The sequence below is a fragment of the Sceloporus occidentalis genome, unplaced genomic scaffold (genome assembly GCF_023333645.1).
Source record: "Sceloporus occidentalis isolate IW3139 unplaced genomic scaffold, rSceOcc1.0.p SCAF_463, whole genome shotgun sequence".
Lineage (NCBI taxonomy): Eukaryota > Metazoa > Chordata > Lepidosauria > Squamata > Phrynosomatidae > Sceloporus > Sceloporus occidentalis.
The window spans coordinates 58,511-79,826 of NW_028317443.1; the positions used below are offsets into that span (position 1 = coordinate 58,511).

At 44.5% G+C, this 21,316-nt stretch overlaps 1 pseudogene; it reads right to left on the reverse strand.

Moving 5' to 3' along the window:
* Positions 1-6,198: 6,198 nt before the first annotated feature.
* On the reverse strand, positions 6,199-13,811 carry LOC149271753 (heterogeneous nuclear ribonucleoprotein A/B-like; annotated as a pseudogene).
* Between the last annotated feature and the right edge of the window lie 7,505 nt (positions 13,812-21,316).

Consider the following 21,316-nt stretch of genomic DNA (forward strand, 5'->3'; position numbering starts at 1 on the left):
CACCCAACATTTTTCTATTTTTTTATTAATTCGCTATAATACCGTATTTGCTTGATTATAAGACGACCCTGATTATAAGACGACACCCCAAAATCTGAATATTAATTTAGGAAAAAAAGAAAAAACCTGATTATAAGACGACCCTATAGGAAAAAAGTTTTACCAGTAAATGCTAGTTCACGTAAACTATGTAAACTATTTTTTTTTAATAAAAGCTATGATTGGCATTTAGGGGGTTAAAACGCATATTATGGGGCAGAGTGGCATATAGGGAGGTATAGGGCATTTCAGGAGGCAGTGGCGTATTGGGGGTTAAAAGGACATGCCAGGAGGGAAAGCAGGATTATGGCGGAGGGGAGTCTGAAGTGAAGGGTAAGTCAAAACGTTTATTTGCGATAAACAGTTTGCAGAACGGCTAAAGTGGCCAAAACAAAATTATTCCCTCCCGCCTGCCTTCGAGCCATCGACGGTTCGAGCCATACGAGCACTTGTAGTAGCACCGACGCTGCATCCGCCTCCAGGCGCACAGACAACTTATGGGTCGGGCGGTAATTCCACTCCAATGTCCTCAATATGTGACACGCAAAATAGTAAGTGCCCACGCAAGGCAGCCCCAGTCCGCCTGCCACTTTGGGCCTCTGCAATAAAGCCAACGCCAAACGTGGAGGTTTCCCTGCCCAAACAAAGGAAAGGAACAGTGCCCTCAACGAGGAGAAAAATGCCTTTGGCAAGATAATCGGCAATGCTTGAACCAAATAGAGCACCCGGGGGAGAACATTAATTTGAAGCGCATTCACCCTGCCAATCCACGAGACAAAGAGGGAGTTCCACGCCCGAAGAGCCCTCCGAATTGCATCTAGGAGAGGAGGGACATTAAACTTGTGGCAGAGTGGCATTAAGGGGGTTAAAAGGCATTCGCGTAGACAACTTCCGCTGCAGCCGGAAGGAGGTGTGGTTAGCAGCGAGGTTTTCTGCATCCATCGCGCAGACCTTCCCCGACACTCTGCCTCCCTGAGCAATGGGCTCCTCTGGCATCAACCAATAAAGGACAGGTTTCCTTTTTATATGTAGACAATTAAGCCAAGTCATTAATTGCTGTACTACAAAAAATAATTTCTAATATCCTTATACATTCCAACAGCATGGGATACCTCCAGAAGGTAGCAGGATGTCGAAGGGTTGCTGTGGAGCTGGGATCCAGATACACCGTGAAATTCTTTTATTAGAAGATTCAGAAGTAACCGGGTATGTGATTTGCCCAAAATATTAGCCCTCTTTTTCAGTGTGGAATAAACCTTTCTTAGGTTAAGAATAAAGACATTTAATCATTTTGGTAATTCAAATTTCAGTTTAAATTGTGTTTAAAAGGAAAATATACCCCTTAGCCAATAATATAATTGTGAACATGATCAAACACTTTAGGGATGGACATTCCCAGTGTTTTCCATGTAATTGCCCTTTAATGCATTTGATAGAATTTTAGGATTCATTTAAACTTATGCACAAAGTAACACAATCAAGCTGGTGTAACGGACTATTGTAGCTGGAAACGGCTGATTGTTAGAATGGAATATCTTTATAGGCATACAGAGGCCCTTTATCACTCCCATCACTACTGTGTTCCAATGGCACGTTGTGTTTGCTGATCTAAGTTTCCGTTTTAAATCTAATTGATCATTAGAAACCCTTTTGCAATTATGTTACAGCCAGAAATGTCCTTGCTTTCCATGAAGCGGCCCCAAACTTTTGAATGGTAGTAAAGGGTCAGTCCCTCTTTCAAATCCAATTACAATTAAATGTAAATTAAAAGTATAATCTTTCTTTGAAATTTTCCCCCATGTACATAGATCGCTATCAATAGGCCACTGAATCAAAACTCTTGCTAAAGCCCTGCCCCTTAATATGCCTGTTTTATACACTACATATGGGTAGAGATTAAGGATAGCTGCTAATGACGAGCCATGTTAATTCGGCTTGGCGATTGCGACTTATTGGTTTAATGTGCAAAGGCAAGAGGTTATGATGTGATGGTGTTAATAGCGCATTGTTACAGGCTGGCACATCTGTGAGGGTAATAGCATTAGCACATCCATAGTCAAATGGATGGATACATAGAGGTCCAAAACATTGACAACAATACTTGTTATGTCACCACAGATATCACATGAATTAAGTTACATTGGGGCCATATAAAGTGGGTTGCTTAAAATTCTGTTTTATTTGGGACAGTCCTGTCTCCATAACTTACAATACACAAACTCTGTATGATGTGTTAAACGCAGAAGCTCTATTGTGAGGTCATAGCTATGTATACAATGGTACCTGTAGTTATAGAACACGAAGGAAACAATAACAAAAATGTAGGTGTTTCTCAAATTTATTAGGATTTTATGATGTTACTTGGAAACAACCGATCTTAATACACTTGGCCAGGGCTCCATCCATCCTTCAGGCCATCCAGTCTGGAGTGACAAAGGAAAAGCCAGAAAGACTCTGGCTGCCTGATGAAGAGGACGTGCAAGATGCAGAGGACATGTCACATGAAGAGGACATGTAAGATGAAGAGTCCTCTGTGGAGTCCAAATCTAATGGAATCTCCTGGAGTGTCTGCAAGCGGAGATTTGGTGTTGATGGCTGGTACGGGGGAGTTGAACGGCGGCTCTCTATATCCTCCCACTCAATGTTCTGGAAGAATGGATGCCGCCTAATACATCCTGCGATCCTGAGGCGATCCTGAGGATCTTTCCTCAAAAGATGCTTCAAGATGTCACCAGCTTCTTCAGAGAGCCGTTCGATATACCGGGGTCTTTCATGGAGAATGGAATAGATTATATGGAATGGTAAAGCCCCGTTAAGCATCTGGAATAGCATCACCCCAAAGGACCACCAGTCCACAGCAACACCGTATGCTTGGTTGTTATGTATTTCCGGGGCCATGTACAGGAATGTTCCACATTCTCCGTCTGCTTCTGCTGTTCCAAAAATACCTTCTGCAACAAGACCGAAATCGCAGATCTTCGCATGGCCCCCTCCGTCAAGCAAGATGTTTTCCGGCTTCAGGTCTCGATGTATAACGCCCCGAGCGTGGAGGAACTGGATGCCACAGATGATTTCAGCTGAATAAAATGCAGCTGTGGTCTCGGTGAGGCAGCCCACCCTATTCATATATGACTGGAGGCTTCCACCAGACATATATTCCATTACAAATAATCCGCAGGTCTCAGTTTGGAAGGCTGCATATCTGTGACACAGGAACGGGCTGTCTCGAGCCATCTCCAGCATCCTCCTCTCTTTAAGTAAGTCTTGGGGGTTTATGGCTTTCTTGCGGATGGCTTTGACCGCTACCATGGAATTTCTTCTAGGTACAGAAGCCAACATGACCTTTCCAAACGATCCTTCTCCCAGCACTGAATGGAAGGTGAAGCCGGAGAGCGTCATGGGGAGAAGGCTCCGAAATCTTTTCGCAGCAAGACTGCTTTCCTCCATACTCCTGCGTCTTTTCATGGGAACCTTTCCCCTTCTGCGCTCCTCCAGATGTTCCACTGCTCTTTCTTTCTCCTGCTGCCTCAGAATCTGTCTGCTTTTCTCGCTGTATCTACACCGCTTTTTCTCATGTTCGCAGCTGCCTGTGCTGGTTCTTGGGCGTTTTGTTGTCTTATTTGCCCTGAGACACAGGCTGCTCTCCTCTCTCTCATTCCGAGTACGTTTGGTCCTCTTCCTCTCTCTCCCTCTTTCTTCCTGAGTATTGCTACTCTCTTTCTTCTCTTTGAGGACAGGGACTCTACTGGCCAAGTGCTCCTCGTTCTGACCCTTACTCCTTTTTGCGGTGTTAGTGGAAGATGTTTTCACTCGTTGGAAAAGCTTCCGCAGTTTTCTGGGGCAGCATCTCTTTCCAATCCACCTTAGTCCAAGGAGGAGACAACACTCCCCCATAGCTTTCCTTTTAAAAGGTTCCCCTTTTAAATCTCAAGAATCTCTGATGTTGTTGGTAACAACACTTCAAGTCTGCTATGAATAGCTGCTTACAAGTGCCGGGCGCCCAACTACACTGAGTAAACAGGTGAACGCTCTCCTGCTTCACAGTGGCAGTGATGTCACTATTCACTGTGAGGTCACAATGAGGACTCTTCTGCTTAACTGCTTTATGGATGTAAATACTCTAGTGGATTTCTTTAAAAAAAAAAAAAATCTTTTAAAAATTCATATAAAATGACCAGGGTGTTAATGTTTGTTGAATTTACATTAGACTTACGCGTTACTTTAAATCCTTGAAACTCTAATAACATCCGAGCTGCTGTAAAACTCATCCGCTCAGCTATTCACATGTAACAAAGTAACTGAACACATCACCATAAAGCAGAAGCAGCAGCCGCAGCCGTGGAATATGTATGTTTGTGTAATGTGTTTAACAGAGAAATATTCCTGCACATATTTATAATATTACATTAATGAAACAAGTCCTTTAGGCGCAACATGGGTGCAGGTGCAATTTATGGAGGTGCAGAGTGGGTGCAATTTGGCGCTATACAAATAAAAGATCATCATAATAAGTATATATTTTTTTTTTTTATTGTGGGTGCAGTGGAAATTTATGTGGGTCCACAAAACCCTGGTGGGTTTTGCCCTGGCTGCACTTTAGCTTGTTTTTTTCAAAATGTGCATAATAGGAGGTTAAAGTCTAACACAACAAGACTTCAATGTTTTGTAATCACACCCTTTAGAACCCCACTGAGAGTCATCTGAAGACCGAATATTAATTCACTATAATATTTAATATACTGTATTGGCCCGACTACAGGCCCGCAAGTTTTTCCTATAATCAGGGTTTAGCGCAGGGATTCACAATTCCTATCTCCCAAAGCCCAGGCCATGCAGTTCCAGGCGCTGGGCAGGTGCAGGCTGCAGGGGAACTGGATCCCTCTCTCTGGCAGCCAGTGTTATAACCTTCCGGTGCTCCACCATAGAAGACCCGGCGGAAGTGCCGACCAGCAGTAGCGGAGGTTGTCTGCACGCATGGAGCAGACGTCCCCCAGCTGCCGCCAGTAGACACCAGGGAGTACGGAGGAAAGCCTGGAGATGCACTGGTAAGTCTGGGGGGGCAGAGTGGCTTATCTAGGGGGGCTAAATATATAAGTAAGATGCACTATGATTAAAAGGGGGACCTTAAAATGGGTATTGGTTTTCCACGTTTCTGTTTGTATATAACATATGCTGCCTAACTGCATAATAGACACCAAAATGTGTTAAAATACATGTGTTTCTTATAATAATAGTTTGTTAGATAAAATACTGTTTTACTATTCCACCAATGTGTATTTTTCCGTATTTTTTTTCTTTAAAATCCCACCAAACTTTAAGGGTGCAGCGTATAATCGGGCCAATGCGGTGTATATGTATGTGTGTGTGTATGTATATATATATATATATATACCGCATTTGCTCAATTATAAGACAATCCCCAAAATTTGAATATTAATTTAGGAAAAAAAGAAAAAGCCTGAATATAAGACTACCCTATAGGGAAAAAGTTTTACTAGTAAATTTTTATTCACATGTAAACTATTTTTTCCTATTTAATAAAAACTATGATTAAGAAAAATGCATTTTGTTTTTATTTCCTTCTATTGCCAACCTGACCCCCCCTCAGATATGCCTTATACCCCATTATATGCCACTCTACCCCCAGATATGCCCTATACACTCTTATATGCCACTCAGCCTCCCTGATATGCCTCTTGACCCCCTATTTGCCACTCTGCCCCCCAGATATGCCTTATACCCCTATGTGCCACTCTACCACCCAGATATGCTATTTAACCCCCTGTATGCCACTCTGCCCACAGATATGCCTCATACACGCCTACATACCACTCTTTACTCAAAGTTTGTTTTATTTCCAAAGCTAGAATATCTTCAATAGCCATGTTATGGTGATTTCAAACACATGTAAAATACCTTACAATACATTAGATTCCAAAAAGGTACCAAAAAGTACAGTAAAATTAACACTTCCAGTACAGGAAATGTATGACACAAAACAATACAAAATAACAAGGTGGAAAGTGACATGGTTCCCTAGGATGTCATTCTGTACAAATGGAGCAATAAGTCCATAACTGCCACAAGGTATTCCCCAGACGAAGAACTGCAGCTTTAAGCAGACCCCAAACCAGTTCAGTTTTTACCTGAAATAAATATTCAATATGGCTTGTAGTTATTTTGGTGACTACCACGCCTGGGAGCCTTTCCATAGTTTGCACTTCCCTGACTGTAATCATAGCCTGGCCCATATCCATAATATCCATAGCCAGTGTAATCATAGTTGCCATAGCCACCATAGCCTTGCTGGCCATAACCATATCCCTGGTTCCCATAGCCTTGGTTCCAATAGTTGTTATAACCTTGATTCCAGTTTTGTCCTTGAGCTTTTCCACCTCTGCCACCAAATTCTCATCTCCCACCATCAGTGGCGTCGCTACAGGGGGTTATTCCTTGCCCCCCCTGTTGCCCCCCCGCTGAATTTGTAACCACCCAGGACAGTCCCAGTCAGGTGCTAACGACGGCACCTTGCCGTTAGTAGCACTACCTTACCTTGATGGAGGTCTGTGGACCTCCATCACCACCTACCCCGGCAATCTGCCCCTCAAACTGAAGGGCATCACCGGGGCCACCCGATCCGCCCGGTGCCGTCTCGTGCAATGACGCGATGACGTCACCGCGCCATCTGACAATTGTCAGTTAAAGAGGTATGGGGGCATGCTGCTTAGATGCCTGTATCTCAGGCATCTAAGCAGCTACATACCCCCAACATATACCGTTGGAAAGGTATTCCAAAAAGAATAGCAAATCTTAAGTTAAAAAAATAAAAATGTAAAAATAATTAAATTATTTAAACATAAAGTAGTTTAACTTTAAAAAAAAAAAAAAAGTTTAAGTATTCTAGCTAAATGATCACTGTGGTAGCCAATGTTACCACAGCGATCATATAGCTATAAAAAGTCACATTCCCTAGTTAAAAATGGCCGATACTAATTTTAAATCCTATTATGCCTTTGATCATGGGGTTAAATTTAGCCAACGGTAGAGGGAGGCAATTTTTGAAATGAACTGCAAATATTATTAAAATCAGCCATTTAGCCCGTGCGGTACGTGAGTAACCATCTCATCCCTGGAGCGCCTTGCATTTTTACTGCAAAACTTATTTTTGCTGTAAAAGTGATTTTTTTTTTCTCCCTTTACCATCATTTCTTTGGGATTGTAACGGGAAAGAATGGTGTGTGCTTCTGCGAGTGAATGGAGATATGAAAAGCGTGTGAATGGTCAGTAATTAGGGTTAAAGCCTTGACGTGCTCACGTAGGAAGTTAAATTATGGCACAAAAAGTACACATTTGCAAAAATGACATCCCTTGGCGCATCAAATGAGGGGCTGCATGTGTTTCTAGTACAAACCTGGAGTGCGCAAGACAAAAATGAACATGTCGCTATGGTTAGAAAAAACATATTTTCTAGCCAAAGCGACATATTCCATCATTATTTGTGCACTCAACTTTTGTCCTAGAAATACATGTAGCCCCTCATTTGAAGCTCCAAGGGGTGTAGTTTCTTAAAATGGATGAATTGCCTGAATGAGGGAGAACATGAGTTAATATGTTGATGAATTGTCTGAATGAGGGAGAGCATTTGTTAATATGTGGATGAACTGTCTGAATGAAGGAGAGCATGAGTTAATGTGTTTGTGTGTATCATAGATGTATAATTGTGTAAGGGCAAAGATGGCACTAGCAGGATGTTTGAGCCTTGTAGACCAAGATGGCACAGGCAGGGTGTATATGGGACAAAGATGGCAAATCTTATGTGTGTTATCTGGGTGCTGACCAGGTTCTATGTGGGCAGCGTGGTTGGGGTGTGCAACCTGTGATCTATCCCTGTAATTTAGGGGTTTTAAATATACCTTTAATGCCGTGTTTTTATGTGAATTCCAATTGATCTGTACCTGCAAAGCTGGGTTTGTGTGTTCTTCTGTAGATCCAAATCTGCTATGCTATGTTTCCATACATTATTTATGTATACCTGCAAATACAGGGTTTGTATGTCTTGTTCAGTTGATTAATACCTGCAATGCTGTTTCCATGTATTGATTTGATCTATACCTGCAATGCTACATTTCATATATTATTATTGTATACCTGCAAATACAGGATTTGTATGTCTGATTCAGTTTATTTGATATATACCTTCAGTGCTGAGATCACAAGTGAATTTCAATTGATCTATACATGCAAAGCTGGGTTTGTGTGTTAATGTGTTGATCTATACCTGCTATCGGCAGCAGGGTCTAATATTTATATATATATATTTATATATATATCGGCAGCAGTGACTAATATTAATATATATATTGGCAACTGGGGCTAATATTAATATATATGGGCAGCAGGGGCTAATATATATATATATCAGCAGCAGGATCTAATATTTATATATATCAGCAGCAGGATCTAATATTAGGCCATGAAATCATTTAGTGCAAAAGTTAAGGTATTGTGTTGTTTAAAGGATTTCAAGGATTAGTCTTACTAAATTGTGGCTTCAGGCTTCCCATGTTGAATGTAGAAGTATTGTATTGGCCAATAACAAAAGTATCATTCCATAGCACATTACTTTTGGCAATATATATATATATATATATATATATATATACAGGGCCGGCCTTTGGGGTGTGCGACCTGTGCGACCGCACAGGGCACCACACTCCAGGGGGCGCCGCCGCCACCGTAGCGTACCGCTGCCGCCAGCAGCGTACCTAGCGGTGGGGGGGGGCGAGCAGCACCCGGTGCTGCTCATCAGGGGGGCACCCGGTGCCGCTCATCAGGGGGGCACCCGGCACCCCTCCAGAGACGGACAGTAATGTCTGCCGCTGGAGGAGCAGGCTCGCAAGGGAGCGGTATCGGAGGTCTTTAACAGACCTCCGGCTCCCTTGAGTGATTTTAAGCCGGTTCAAGGATCTCCCTTGAACCCGGCTTAACATCACTCAAGGGAGCCGAAGGTCTGTTAAAGACCTCCGATACCGCTCCCTTGTGATCCGCGCGGCAACAGCTGCTGTGCGCCGGGGTTTGTTGTCAGATCCCGGCGCACAACACTGAAGCCGCGCCCACCGCTGTCCGTGCCCTCTGACCCGGAAGAAGACAGAAGAACTGAAGAAGAAGAACAAAGAGGAGGAAAAGGAGCTGTAAGGAGAAAAGAGGAAAGGTAGGAAAGCATTCAGTGAGAGTGGATTGGTATGTGTGTGGATTGGTATGTGTGTGGATTAGTGTATATACGTGTGGATTGGTAAATATGTGTGGATTGGTATATATGTGTGGATTGGTATATATGTGTGGATTAGTGTATATGTGTGGATTGGTATATATGTGTGGATTAGTGTATATGTGTGGATTGGTATATACGTGTGGATTGGTATACGTGTGGATTGGTATATATGTGTGGATTGGTATGTGTGTGGATTGGTAAGTGTGGATTGGTATATATGTGTGGATTAGTGTATACGTGTGGATTGGTATATATGTGTGGATTGGTATACGTGTGGATTGGTATACGTGTGGATTGGTATACGTGTGGATTGGTATGCGTGTGGATTGGTATGCGTGTGGATTAGTATATGTGTGGATTGGTAAGTGTGTGAGAGTGATGGGTGTTATGCTGTACCATTTCCAATGTCTTTTTCATGATCTAATTATGCTCTAAAAGTACAGTGGCAGAGCTAGGAGGCAGAGGCCTTGCACCCCCACCGCAGGACTCCTGAAAGGTAAGTGAACTTCAAAGAGGGAAAGGGTAGATAGTTAGGAGGGCGTATATAGGGAGAAGGGAGTGAGACAGGGGAAAGGGGGTAGATAGGGAGAAGGGAGTGAGAAGGGGTAGATACGGCAGAAGAGAGTGAGAAGGGGTAGATAGGGCAATCATACTCCTATCATGCCAAGTCTGCGAGTAAATCCTGGAATCTGGGTATGCCTGGGCATGATAGGAATGTGATTGCTGTTAATCATATATATATATGATATATATAGACTTGAAAACCGAAGTTGTTTGTGTGGTTATTTGGAAAGTCCCTGGAGTGCCGGTAACTATTTTTGGACTTTATATATATATATATATATATATATATATATATATATATATATATATATATATATATATATATAATATTATTTAATTGTTTTCTCCTATTTTGGTGTGTTACTTACTTTAAATAAAAGTGTTAGATTTTTTATGGTGTGGGGGGGGTCATATTCGGTTTTGGCCAGGTAAATGCTGCACTTTCGGTTTCAGTCCAGAATTCGTTTCGGTGCATCCCTACTACTAAGCCAGACAATTAAGTGGTAGGCCTAGACCACATCAATGTTTGGCGTAGTATATAGTGATTGGGGTTTTGTTACAAGTTTTTATTCCTTTCTTTTTTTGGGATGGGGGGACGCCAGAGGAGTAGTCCGCACAGGGCGCCAGAACACCTAAGGCCGGCTCTGTATATATATATATATATATATATATATATATATATATGTGTGTTTTTTCAGTGGTATGATTTAATGGTGGAAATTATTAATGCCCCCCCAGTTTGACTGTGGTATCTTGTGTGCCCCCCTATATATTGTTTCTAGAGTCGCCACTGCCCACTATACTGCTGCTGGTATACTTCTTTTGGTTGTGCTATCTTTATTTCACACTTGCTGCCGCTAACATTATGGAATTTTTTTCACAGGATCTTCTTCTTTAACTGTAATGAAAACAAAGCCCCTTCTCTTGTTTGTTTTGGGGTCCATTGGCAGTTCAACTGCTTCAATCTCACCAACGGTTCCAAAATATTCTCTTATTTTATCCTCGCCTGCTTCTGGATTGAGCCCACCAACAAAGATTTTTTTAATGGGATCCTTTTTCATGGCCATTGCCTTCTTGGGATCAATTAGTCTCCCATCTAGTCTGTGTTCCTTCTGTTCCAAAACCTTATCAACACTTGATGCATCTTTAACCCCTTCATGACAAAGGCTGATTTTACTTTTTGTACCCTTCGTGACAATGGCCGTTTTAACATTTCTGCGCTGCTCGTGTTTAGTTGTAATTTTCTTCTTTCCCGTTTACTGAACCCACACACATTAGATATTGTTTTTTTCAGGACAAGAAGGGTTTTCTTTAGATGACATTGTTTTGATTGTATTATATTATTTACTATTAAAAAAAGTATAAAATATGGTGAAAAATTTTGAAAAAAATGACTGTTTCTAACTTTTAGTTGAAAAATCTTTTACTCATCTATAAAAGGTAATGAAAAAACCTGCTAAATAGATTCTACTATTTGTCCTGAGTTTAGAAATACCCAATGTTTTTATGTTTTTTTGCTTTTTTCTACACATTATGGGGCAAAAAGTACAGGTAGCGTTTTGCTATTTCAAAGCCATTTTTTCCAAATCTGGTAATTCTTCCCCCCATGTGCCATTTCGGGTATCTTTGAAGCCGGCCAATGCAATTTACCCCATCAAGTCATATATTTTTGAAAACTAGACAGCCCAGGGTATTCCAAATGCTAGTATTTTAACCATTTCCAAGCACTAATTCTACCATCAGCCTTTGTCAAACTTGTTTTTTCACACACATTTTACTTTAGGTATGAATAAACAGGTTCTGGTATATGTCACTATCATAAAACACCCCAATATGTGTTTAGCAACATATCCTGAGTACAGCGATACCTCACATGAATGATTTTGCCTGGCTGTTTGGGGGCAAAAGGGACACATTTGGGGCATGTGCATTTTCAATGTTGAACTTTGGCATTTGGGGATCCACTGCCCATGCCCTATTTGGTACATCTTTGAGCCGGGCCATTTCAGTATGCCCAATAAAGCCATATATTTTTGAAAACTAGACACCCCAGGGTATTTCAAATGCTAGTATTTTAACTCTTTCCATGCACCATATCTACCACCAGTCTTTGTCAAACTTTGTGGTAGTCATTTTTTTGCATTTGTTTTTTCACACACATTTTACTTCAGGTATCAATTAAAAAGTTCTCGTATATGTCACTATCACAAAACACCCCAATATGTGTTCAGCAACATCTCATGAGCGCAGTGATACCCCACATGAATGATTTTGCCTGGCTGTTTGGGGGCAAAAAAAAAAGTTTGTGCCCAACAAAACCATATATTTTTGAAAACTAGACACCATAGGGTATTTTAAATGCTGGTATTTTAACTCTTTGCATGCACACATTTTACCACCAGCATTTTTTCAAAGTTTGCAGTAGTATTTTTGTGTGTGTATTTTTCCCACACACACCTACTTTATGTATGAATTTACAGCTCCTGGTATATGCCGCTGTCACACGACACCCCAATATGTGTTCAGCAACATCTCCTGAGTACAGTGATACCCCACATGAATGGTTTTGTCATTTTTGGGGGGAACTAAAAGGCCACATTTGGTACGTGTGCATTTTTCTAATTGGAAATTAGATGTGTGGCCATCCTTCCCCCCCGTGTTAATTGGGACATTGTTGAATCCGGCCAATTCAATTTACCCCATCAAATTGTACATTTTTTAAAAGTAGACATCCCATGGGCATTTAATATGCCAATATTTTAACTCTTTCCATGCGAGAATTGTTTTAAGCTAATGTGCTAATTTTAGGACTTGCTCACAAAAATATATTTTTTTATATATATATTTTAATTTTTTTTGCCTTTTTAAAAACATTTTTAACATTTTTTTTCAACTTGAAGGTTCCCCTGATAGTGACATCAGAGGGAAATTATTTTTACATTTTACTGTTTTTTTACTATTTTTTTTCTAATTATTATTAATTTTATTTTATTTTTAATTTATTTTTTCACACTGTGATTAGAAAGCTGGGCTCCATTGTCTTGCATGGTTGAATGCAGTACCTGTATTCAACCTGCATGTGGAGCCAGAGTTCTCTAGAGGGTCTGGAGACCGTCTAGCGAACCTTTTCATCTTTATTATTTTTTTTCCCGGGCCGCCGCCATCTTGCTGATGGCGAAGATCACCGGCAGCTGCGGCTGTGACCGCTCTCCGGAGCGGTCACAGTCCATCAAGAGGTAAGTGTTTGGTGTCGCTGGATGCCTCCTGATCGAGGCATTCCAGCGACACCCTTTAAGTTTAGGAGGTGATTGTAGATCGCCTCCTAAACGCTTTTAAAACGGGCGTCCGCCGCCATACATTGTATGGCGGATGTTGACGCCCCGGGGAGGGGCCAGACATGGCCCCTGATTCCGATCATGGTGTTGCTGAATGCCTCGAGGTCGAGGCATTACAGCAACGCCGTTTGGGTAAAAAAAATCGATCACGGATCAATTTTTTTTACCCGTTTTAACAAATGATGGTCCTGGCACGTCATTTGTCGTTAACGACATGTTTTTCCGTGACGTGCCCGGACCGGCAATTGTCATCAAGGGGTTAAACAGTATAAATCCAAATCCTCTAGATCTCCCTGTATTGGGGTCCATCTTGATTGTGCAATCTGACACTTCACCAAATTTAGAAAAGTAATCTTTCAAGTCCTTTTTGCTTGTATCCCAACTTAGGCCACCAACAAAATTTTCATTCCTTCGTGTAAAGGAGAATTAATGTCAGCTACGCACCCAGCGTCCTCATCACCTTTGGTAGAGTTTATTTGATCGCATTCGGCGCCGTTTTGCTCTTCAGGGGCGGCGGCCTCGTTGACCTCGGCAGTGTCAGCTTCGGAAGTTTCATGGCCATTCTCTGTGGTCTCCATGTATTGCTGCTCAGTATCAGACATATTGTTTAAGTAGCCTGGTTCACGCCGTTCGCACTTTCAAAGATGGTCTGTCCCCCATGATTTTCCTTTTAACCCCCTATATGCCACTCTGCCTCCCTGATATTTCTTTTAACCTCCTATACGCCACTTTGCCTCCCTGATATTCCTTTTAACCCCATGCATGCCACTCTGCCTCCCTGATATTCCGTTTAGCCCCTATATGCCACTCTGCCTCCCTGATATCCCTTATACCCGCCATATGCCACTCTTCCTTCCCCTGACTTACCCGTGCTTCCCTAGACTTCTCCTCGTGCTTCAGATTCCTTGGTGTGTAGTGGGGCAGCCTTTTTGTCAGTGCCATTTATTTTTAGGACAATATACAACGTGTATTTAAAGTTAATAAACGGCGTTTTAATTCAAGATTGATATGTTGTTATCTCAGTACGTTGGTAGCCAATTAACCAGAGGCTCACGTTTCTGTATCACACCATTACAGGTCACGGCTGAAAGGTTCCTGGCTTTGTGACTGGACACTGCAAGACAAAGACAGAAATGTGGCAATCATTAGTCGAAGGATTGATACATTAGTGATCTGAGGTCAACAAAAATAGCCGAGGTTCTCCGACAGCCTTAAGAAAATAAAGGGAATTATTACAAACTTATCACAATGCTTAAAGAACTTGTAGAAAATTTGCCAGGGAGCCAAACGTTGCCAGGGGGGACTCAAATTCCCGTTCCTCTCAGACAACCCATTGGATTGGGGAGACCAATGGCTTTGGCGCCAGGAGTGAAAATTCCATAAGAGTGTTTCTATTGGACATTTCAAGATTTTATTCTAAATGAAGACAAAACACACAGTCGATCATTAAGAACACTAACTCCTACTTAAGGATGCTACAAGACATAGTTCATAGCCAAAAATGTAACTCTATGGAGTCAATGATTTGGCCAGAAACCTTTTATCCACAAAAAAGTGGCCTCCTTTCATCTGGTTCAGCGGCATTGGGGATGTCTTTGGTATGGGATAGCTTAATTTGTTTCAGTAATTTCTATGAAATCCTGGAGACGGGGTGATAGTGGTCATCTTGGATTGGTTTATATTCTTTTTAACCTTATGCCACAGTGTCCCCCAAAGTTTTCATGTGAATATCGAAACGCTCTTACATAAATTGCCATCCGTTGAGGTCAGAGCTGATGGAGGTCGTAGTTGGAGATGCTTATGAATATTTTGGTGGGTGGTATTCCTAAAGCTTTACTGGACCAGAGTGGGGGAATTGCCCCACGCGGCACTTTTGAAGAGGCGGCACTTTCCCGCCCCAAGCAGTAGGGAGGGAGGCCGTCAACCCCGGGTCCCACTCATCAGGGGGTGCCCGGTGGCCTGACTGCCGCCCAACCCGGGCCCACAGCTTACTGCTGTAGCGCCCGCATACTGTATGAGGAAACTCTTTTCCTGCTCAGGGTAGGAATAGAGTTTCTTCATACGATGCACGCACACGCCACAGCAGTAAGCTGCGGGCCCGCATTAGGTGGGGATCAGGCCACATAATACATAGTAATAGGGGTTATGCTACACTACCGTCAATGTCTGGCTCACTGTATGGTGGTGGGAATTATGCTGTACCATATCTGTTCAGTAAATGTTACTTATTTAAATGAATCATTTATTTTTCCAGATTTCTATTTTTTTACAGGTAAAAATTTGTTAAATACATATTCCTGCCAACATTACCGTATTTGCTCGATTATAAGACAAGGTTTTTTCCAGAGTAAATCGGGGTCGTCTTATAATCAGACTTCAACTGGGTCTGACTATGAGACTAAGATCCAGATCCCCGCAGCGATGCAGGGGACCTGGATCCTCCTGTCTCCCCCCCCAACTTACCGGTACTTCTGAGTCCCCGGTGCTTGGTCCGGGCAGCGTGTAGAGCGATGGACGCAGACAACCCCCGCTGGTAGCCGCACCTACTCCCGGCTGCAGCGGAAGTTGTCTACGTGAATTGCGTAGAGCTCTACATGCTGCCCGGACTACGCACCGGGAACTCAGAAGCTCCGGTAAGTTTGGAGGAGGGAGGGAGAGGGAGTGTTAAATGGGGGGCATAAGGCATTTCCGGAGGCAGAGTGCTCTGTGAAAAATACACATCTGACACATTACTCAAACCCAGTGTGTGATCCGATGGAGGAGGGGGCCAGAGGACAGGGAGAGGCTTGGGGGAGGTGCAATGGGAAGGCCACCGAGCGCCCATGGAACCCGCAACAAAGAGATCAGGCGAAGGAGATCAGAAGCAGGTATCAATAAGGCGGGAGGAGGACAAGAAGGTCGTCCAAGGGAGCCAGGTCATATCATTCTTATATTCTTTACCCCTGGAGATGGCCACCAGGTCCTCCATTTGGTAAATAAAGTTGACCCTGGCTATCTACGCGTTAATAGGGGGGGGGGTCCCTGGGACTTCCAATAACGTGGAATGACAGCCTTAGCTGCCTGGATTAGGTGAATGAGTAAAGACCCTGTAACGTTCACCCTTTGCTGTATGGACTTGGTTAAACTTTGTGCCATTCATTTCATGTTTCCAGCCACTAGTGGCCGCCCTTGCCATTCAGAACCACTCAGACTAATTATTAGGTCCAGCTGCAGTTGCTTACCTGATCAAGTCAGCCTTTATAAACCTGCCCAGCCCTGCAGTCTGGGCCTTGACATTAATGTTTGAGGACTTCCTGCTTTGGTTCCTGATCTGCTCCTGCTTTGTCTCTTGCCGTGTTCCTGAGTTGCGGCCAGCGCCCCACTAAGTGGACTCCCAAGTCGAGTGCCCTGCAAGTGGGCAACCTGCTGTGTGCCCTGCAAGTGGGCAACCTGCTGTGTGCCCTGCAAGTGGGCAACCTGCCGTGTGCCCTGCAAGTGGGCTTCTAGTCATGCCGTGTGCCCTGCAAGTGGGCTTCCTGCCATGCCGTGTGCCCTGCAAGTGGGCTTCCTGCCGTGTGCCCTGCAAGTGGGCTTCCTGCCGTGTGTGCCCCAACGAGAGGGCTTCCTGCCGTGTGTGCCCCAACGAGAGGGCTTCCTGCCGTGTGTGCCCCAACGAGAGGGCTTCCTGCCGTGTGTGCCCCAACGAGAGGGCTTCCTGCCGTGTGTGCCCCAACGAGAGGGCTTCCTGCCGTGTGTGCCCCAACGAGAGGGCTTCCTGCCGTGTGTGCCCCAACGAGAGGGCTTCCTGCCGTGTGTGCCCCATCCCGAGGGCTTCCTGCCGTGTGTGCCCAAACCCGAGGGCTTCCTGCCGTGTGTGCCCCAACCAGAGGGCTTCCTGCCGTGTGTGCCCCAACCAGAGGGCTTCCTGCCGTGTGTGCCCCAACCAGAGGGCTTCCTGCCAAGTGACTTTCTTTGTGTATATATATTGTACCATCATATGCAATACAACTCTTAATCCGCATCTTCTGTCCTTGAGTTATTTCCTGCGCCTGTCTGTACCAACCCCAAGCCATCATGCATCGTGGGGTACAGACAGAGCCCCTCGTATCTACCTGTGTCCTCGGTTCGTGACAGACCCTCTGTAAGTGATAATGGGGGAGTCGGTATGATGGAGCAGGAGGGCAGCCGGAGAGGCTACAAAGTTGGGGTCTGCTACTTCCCTTATCACCTTTACCACTGCAGACCAAAAGGGGCGGATATCCCTGCAGTCCCACCACAAATGCATGTAAGAACCTCTGGAGACACCACATCTCCAACATAGGGCGGGGGAGACAAGGGGAAGAAAGTGATGCAGTTCGGATGGGATCTTATACCAGCGCGATAAAAATTTGTATTTGATACATTCCTGTATCTTACTAGAAATGCTGGCTCTATGGGTGAGCATTATCATTTTGTCCCAATCTGCTTGGAAAATGAGATCGCAAGGTCCCTTTCCCAGAGGCTCAGGAAGAACGGTTTGGTTTTACACTGTTCCTCCAGCAGCAGGGAATAAAGGTGGGAAAGTAAGTGGGCTGGTTCCTTAACCAAGATACAAAGTTTTTCAAGGTTGCTTAACTCCCTTGTAATCTGGGGATCTGGAAGTAGGGAAGATGCATAGTGCTTAATTTGGTGGTGTACAAACAGTTGCCGGAAGGACGGGGGGGCCTGCCACGTAAGATCACGGATCAGCCGAAAGGTAGTGCCCTTCAGGATCTGGTGGATCCTGACCGGTCCAGAATGTGGTGGTGGGAACAGGTCACGTAATCCTCTGCGGGTAGTGGGATCGAGTGCGGAGTTGTATGTAAGGGGAAATGAAACAAAGGGCCCGGGACGGAGGTCAGGAGTCGACGAGAGGCCACCCGCTTCAGAACGCCCAGAGTTGCAGGGATCGTGGGGTGATTAGAAACTGACAGCGTATGGACAGTGTATGGCCATCCGTACATTTCGAATGTGACGGTATGGTATATGGGAGAATTGGGAGGAGGAGTCCCTAAGAGGATCCAAATATTCAGGTCCCCTCCAAAGATAGCCAGACCCTCCTGAAATTCCCCAAAACGGGACAAAACACAAGACAAAAATAGTGATTGACCGCGATTGGGTGCGTATACATTTCCCAGAGAAACCATTTGATTGCCTATGTAACCTTTGAGGAAGATGGCTCTACCCTCCGCGTCCCTCCAGATATCCAGCAGACGAAAGGGGAGTGACTTGTGCAAGAGAATCGCAACGCCCTTTGTTTTTGAGTCTGGGGAGCTAGAGAAGTAGCTGTGGGAGTAATGATGATTAGTTAGTTTGAATTCTTTTGAGGACTTATAATGCGTCTCTTGGAGAAACGCTATATGTGTCTGAAATGTGTGTAGTATGTGTAACAATTTAGATCGCTGTTGTGGTTTGTTCAAGCCTCTTACATTAAAAGAGGTGACTTTAATGAGATCAGGTGTCATCCGTGAGTCATCTGGAGGGACGTAATGGAGCAATCGGCAAAGCAGTGGTGCAGTAATAAAGAAAAACTAATATAACCTGGAAAACCAGAAACAACAAAAAACAAAAACTGTAGTCAGATGTGTGTGCGAAAGAGACAACAAGAGACCCTGGATGCCGAGGCATCAAATAATGAGCCATCTGACCTATCGTTAGGTCATGAACCAAGGCTTCGGCTCTGAGAAGAGTCGAAGCGGGCCGGCTCTGGGGGAGTATGTGTGTGAGGAATGAGCAATTAACCAAAGGTGTATGGAAAATTGGCAAGTAAGCCAAAGGTAAGGACATGAAGAGCTATGTGGTGCAGCTGGTCCTCTAATTGACCTATGGAAAGAGGTATCAACATGTATGAGTATGATGGGCTAGGAAATAAACCTATGTGTGTCTTGCAGTCCCGATTAGGTGGGAACAGCCTCAATCAAGTTAGCGGGAGAGGCAGAGTAGGGGAAGGTGTTACCCCCTAAAAAAGGAAGGGAGTTGACAGGTGGAGACGTATAGTCGCATTGCATTGTATGTGCGTATGTGAAACGTCCGTGAGAGAACGTGGCCGCTCAGATGGAGGGAAGTGTATGTATAGATTTGTGGTAATGAGTGCAGAAGAACATAAGCCCAGTGATGGGCAGGTGGTGAAGGCTAGCCGGCTGCAAACTCCAGAGGCGGAAGACATTCCCAATGAGGCAAGTGCATAGCAGAGAACAAACACCCGATAGCATATATGTACGGTAGATTTCGGGGTAACATATAGGAGGGACGCCCCCCCACATGAACCACAGCCAGCAGGTAAAATACCGTGTCCCGTATGACATGGTGTTCTGCGACACAAAGGTGCAGTCCAGCAGGAACAAGGCTAGGGTCCGCATCAGTCCGAGGTAGTGGAGTCCAGGAAGCCTGAAGTTCCGTAGGGGTCAGCTCCCAGGCTATACCTGAGTAGCGTAACCAGGTGGGCGCGTGAGAAGTAAAGTCTTCGTCCCGGCTCCGGCGGTAGAAGTATGTCGATGATTATGTAAAGTGCGGCAGAGTGTAAGGCAAATGTAGGTTGTGGAAACCTTACGGTCGCTGTTCTTCCTGCCGTCTCATGCGTTTAGTGCGCTGCGGTCTAGGGGACCAGTCTTTGGTGGGATCGGATAGGCAGGCTGACGGATGACATGGGTTTTGTTGTTTCGGCGCACAATCAGGGCAAAGGGAAAGCCCCACTGATAAGGGATGTTCGCCTCGCGCAGCGCCCTTGTAATAGGTTGGAGCAGGCGACAATTCTGTAGCGTGGCCGGCGAGAGGTCATGGAACACCGTAAACGTGTGCAAGTTCCATGCAAAGGTGGGTTGGTTGCGAAAGGCACGAATGATAAGTTCCTTGAGGGGAAAATCCTGAAGGCAGCAGACTACATCCCTGGGGGGCATAGTGCCGGAAGGCTTTTGGCGGAGCGCTCTGTGAGCCCTATCAAAGCGAATCACAGTATCCGCGGGTCGCCGCAGGATTGAGTTAAAGGTTGGCTGGAGTGTGGATGGCAAGTCCATGTGCTCTATCAATTCCAGTAGGCCTCGCACTCTTATGTTGTTCCTCCGGCCTCTGTTGTCGAGATCTTCCAGTTTCCTGGACAGCTGTTGTATCAGATTCGATTGTTGCCGCATGTGGGAGGTCAGGGAGTCAACCGTTTGAAAAATACGAGGCTGATCGTCTTCCAGAGCCGCCACACGGCCTCCAATATGGCGGATGTCAGCCTGTATCTCTGTGAGACTGGAGTGTATGCCTTGCGTTGCTCTGTCAATAATGACTGCGATATCGCCCTTCGTGGGTAAGGAGTCTAGTTTCTCTCTCCAGGTGCGGGCTGTCGGAGCAGGTGAGGCAGGTCCCTCGTCCAAGGCTCCGTCATCAGGGGCTTCACTAGCAACTCTGGCAGCAGAAGATGGCGGCCTAGTGCAGGAGTCCCGGGAGTCCTGGTCGGACGCAGCTTGAAAGAAGGAGCAGACCGAGGTGAGTGACCCCTTTTCCTTTGATCCCGCCGGTTTCGGGGTGTTGAGGGACTTATTATTTTTGCCCATAGTGGTGGTAGGAGCTTAACCAAAGCGTGATTTGGACCAGATGCCGTGGAGCTCCGGGTTCAAGCGTCCATCTTGGTCGCGAGCAGGCCACGCCCCCCCTCCAGGAATTATATTTATAACACGGTTGTGAGACGCAGCAAGTACCCTTTAAATGAAGTGGTATTCGGGTCCCTGCAGCACTGGAAACTTGTTTTCTTGGTTTGTATAGAGCATACAATGGAGTTTCTTCAGGCTGCCAGCTTAGCTTTGTGAGGTGAGAAGGTGCTTTTCAATATTACCATTATGTATGCACTGCATGCTCGTAGCTCAGGAGCTGCATAGTAGATGACCTTGAAAAGCTTTTCCCATTCCTCTTCTTAAATAAACCTTTATAAAATACGTATAAACAACTTTGTCACATTATTTTTTTTGTTACTTCAAATATAGTATATATTTTCTTAGATATTTTTCTTTCTAAAGAAACGTTGAAAGCATTGCAAGCTACCATTCTGTTTAAAGACTCATTTGACCAATTTAACCACAATGGTCTGCAAATCTCTTTGGCAGCCAATACTTTGTGGAACCCCGCAGAG